At 33.4% G+C, this 3,277-nt stretch overlaps 1 pseudogene; it reads left to right on the top strand.

The window, feature by feature from the left end:
- Positions 1–1,166: 1,166 nt before the first annotated feature.
- LOC111386340 lies at positions 1,167–2,929 on the top strand (annotated as a pseudogene).
- The last annotated feature ends 348 nt before the right edge of the window (positions 2,930–3,277 follow it).

Here is a 3,277-nt window from a genome sequence, read left to right as displayed (position 1 = left end):
AATATTGTAAAACCTTTGCAGGTATCCCTTTTTGAATCTTCTTAGTTTGTTCATTAACTTTCCACTGCAAAGATCCACATTTTGGGTATGTATCCAAATTCACTAGATCTTTTCTAAACAAGCAACAATCATTTACACGTGCATGTATCTTCTCATAGCCTAAATCAAAGGCGTTCAATAACCTTTTCGTTGAATTGCAAGAATCAGGAAGGGTGTTCCCATGTGGTAGCATATCTCGGATAATATCAAGAAGTTCATTAAAACCATTGTCAGATATACCATGAGTAGCTTTAAGCTTATACAAGACAACAATTGCAGATATCCTTGTATATTTCGTGCAACCAGGATATAAAGGAGTTTCGACGTTGTCATATGAATTTGAAAATTCTCTCTCTATCTTCATTTTCGGATTCCACATTATTGTGATTCTGAAAAAAATGCATCTCTATACATCCTATACGTCTCTAAATTTTCTACATCTTGAGGAGGCGATGATGCTGCATTCGATTTTTCCCCATGAAACACCCAGGTAGTATACGTAGTATCCATGTGATTAATGATTAAATGTCCATATATTATATCAAAATATTGGCGAAATAGGTTTTTGCAACATTTACAAGGGCATATGATCTTTTCTGAATTCCCAGCATTGGTTTGAACCATATTTGCAAATTTCCTCGCACCATGTTGATATGCTTCTGAAACTCTATACAATGTATGCTAAATAAATAATCTAAAAAGCATTTATTGGCATATTTCAAAATATTCTAAGTTTAAGAGGACAAGATCACCTTGATAAGTGTACCCAATCTTTATCCATGATAAGACATACCAACACTATTAATTTATAATCTGTTTAAACATATTAAAAATGAAGTGAAAAATGATTATATTATGATATCATAGAAATCAGGTTCTAGTTAGGTAAGTCATTTTGACAATAAAGTTTCACACAAATTGAAATTACAAAAAAGTAATTCAAACCTGAATTAAAGTAGGTGAAATTGGAACAGTTAGAACCTCCTTCTACCCTACTGCAATCTGTTGAGAAGTTAATTGAGAACTTTATTAAGAATATGGACAAGAGAAATATTCAAGGAGGGACAGAGGGAATTTCAAAAATTTCCCTAGTGCAATACCAAAAATAGAATACAAACCCATGAAGGATGAAGAAGATACTAGCTAGAGTATCTTGAGTTGGCATTGATTTGGTTTGAGATCAACAGTTGTATAAAATTACATTTTCTCCATTTTTACCTAATTTGAATTTTAAAGTTTTCTTTCTATGTTCAAGATTGGTCCAAGATTTTCATGGCATATTAAACACTTAAAAATCAACGACAAACATACTAATGAAAATCATTTTAATTGAATCTATCGTACAAACTCACAAGTAGAGAAAAATTTATCAAATTTACTGGCCTAACTTAGATTCTATTTCTGTCACTAAGAAGCCAAAATTGCCCAAATACATCGTGGACACTAAGAAATGGAAAATGACGTCAAAGTAGCAATGACAATCAACTATATTATTAAAACTCCAATTATTTCTATACCTTTCCCTTTTTTTGATTAGTAGATGATTTCGGAAAAAAAAAAGGTACAACCAGGAAATCTGAATAAACTTTCTGAATAAATTTTGGAGCACTAGATGGCATCCATATTATTTATATTCTAATACATAACTCCAAATCTTTGTGACATGCCAAGAATTTGATTCACCACCAATTTTCAGAAGGCACAACCAGGAAAAAAATGCTCATCGTTATTGACACTTTACCAAACTCTAGAATACTTTATAATTCAAGAAATGAAAATTTATTAACTACTAATTGACGCTGTTCAAAAGAATTGTTCTCCTCCTAATTTTGATAAGTAGCAACTTGAATCAAAACGAGTTCCAAAGATTGAAGAAAAAGAGAATAAAGCAACTGTCTTATATATTGGAAGAATTCCACATGGATTTTATGAGAATGAAATGGAAGGTTCCTTTAAGCAATTTGTTACAATCAAGAGACTCAGAATAGGAAGGACTGGGAAGACAGGGAAATCGAGGCATTTTGGATTCGTTGAATTTGAATCTCCTGAGGTTGGAAAAGTTGTTTCAGAATTCATGCATAACTACTTATTGTTTGAGCATCTGTTGCAAGTTCTACTTGTTCCTCTTGAGTGTGTTCATCCGAAACAATGGAAAGGTATGACGCACTGGTACAAACCCTTGGATTGGGTTAAAATTGAAAGGAGTCATCATGATAAGGAAAGGACTTAGGAAGAGCACAAGAAGTTGGTAGAAAGAATTATAAAAAACGGACCAGAGAAGGCAACAGAGGATTGAGGCCTCTGGTATTGATTATGATTGTCCAGAAATTATTGGAAACCAACCCAACTCAAAGAAGATTAGGTTTGACGCAGAGTAGGCTTTGCATTGGAAACCAGAAGTATGCCCTTTTGAAATTGAATGTGCATTTCTGCCTGCTACTGGTTTTCAGTGTAGTACCTCAAGCGCATGTTTAGTAAGTTCTAAATCAGACCAAGAACAGAGCACATGTTATAGAAAAACATCATGTGACAATATAATTCCATCTCAAATATCAATCATTGCAAAAAACCTAAAAAATTCTCGCAAATATCAACTTGTTAAACTGTAGATGTCTTATGGTAGTGAGAGAGTTAAAGGGCAAACAAAGAATGAAATTTTAATAATTTCCCGTAAATAGTGAATAACAAAGAATTAATTGTCCATCCTTCACCTCAAGAACCCTATAAACTTATCGTCCCTCTTACAGTGTAGATTCCACCGGTGTAATAATCAAACTCAACAATCAGAAGGTGACAAATCAGTAAAAGATTACAATTATAAAAAGGAAAATCTAACAATTAGGGCATGGGGAAATATGCAACTCCAATAAAATTTTCTAAAAATAGCAAACAATTAAGTTTACCTCGAAATAATGGAGAATAAAGTTCCCAAAAATTATGCCTCTCTCAAACAATTGAGGGCCGGTGTCTACGTTGCTTGATATTGAGAGAGAGGGGGAAAGATTGATAGGGACGACTGACGAGGGTTATATGAGAGATTTACAGGGAACGAGTTCTTTGCGTGTTGTCTTCCCTAATTTCATAAGGATTGAGTTATGGGGTTTTAATTTTATTTTGCTTTCGGCTCGATTATTACTGCATGCGTGGGCTATATTTTGGGCTTTGTCTATAATGGCGTACACAGTGCACACTGTAAAATGCTGTAATTATTGATTATTTATGGCGTGCCCTATTTATA

The sequence above is a fragment of the Olea europaea genome, unplaced genomic scaffold, assembly GCF_002742605.1.
Source record: "Olea europaea var. sylvestris unplaced genomic scaffold, O_europaea_v1 scaffold3512, whole genome shotgun sequence".
NCBI classification, from domain to species: Eukaryota; Viridiplantae; Streptophyta; class Magnoliopsida; order Lamiales; family Oleaceae; genus Olea; species Olea europaea.
This window is presented reverse-complemented; position numbering and strand designations above follow the sequence as displayed.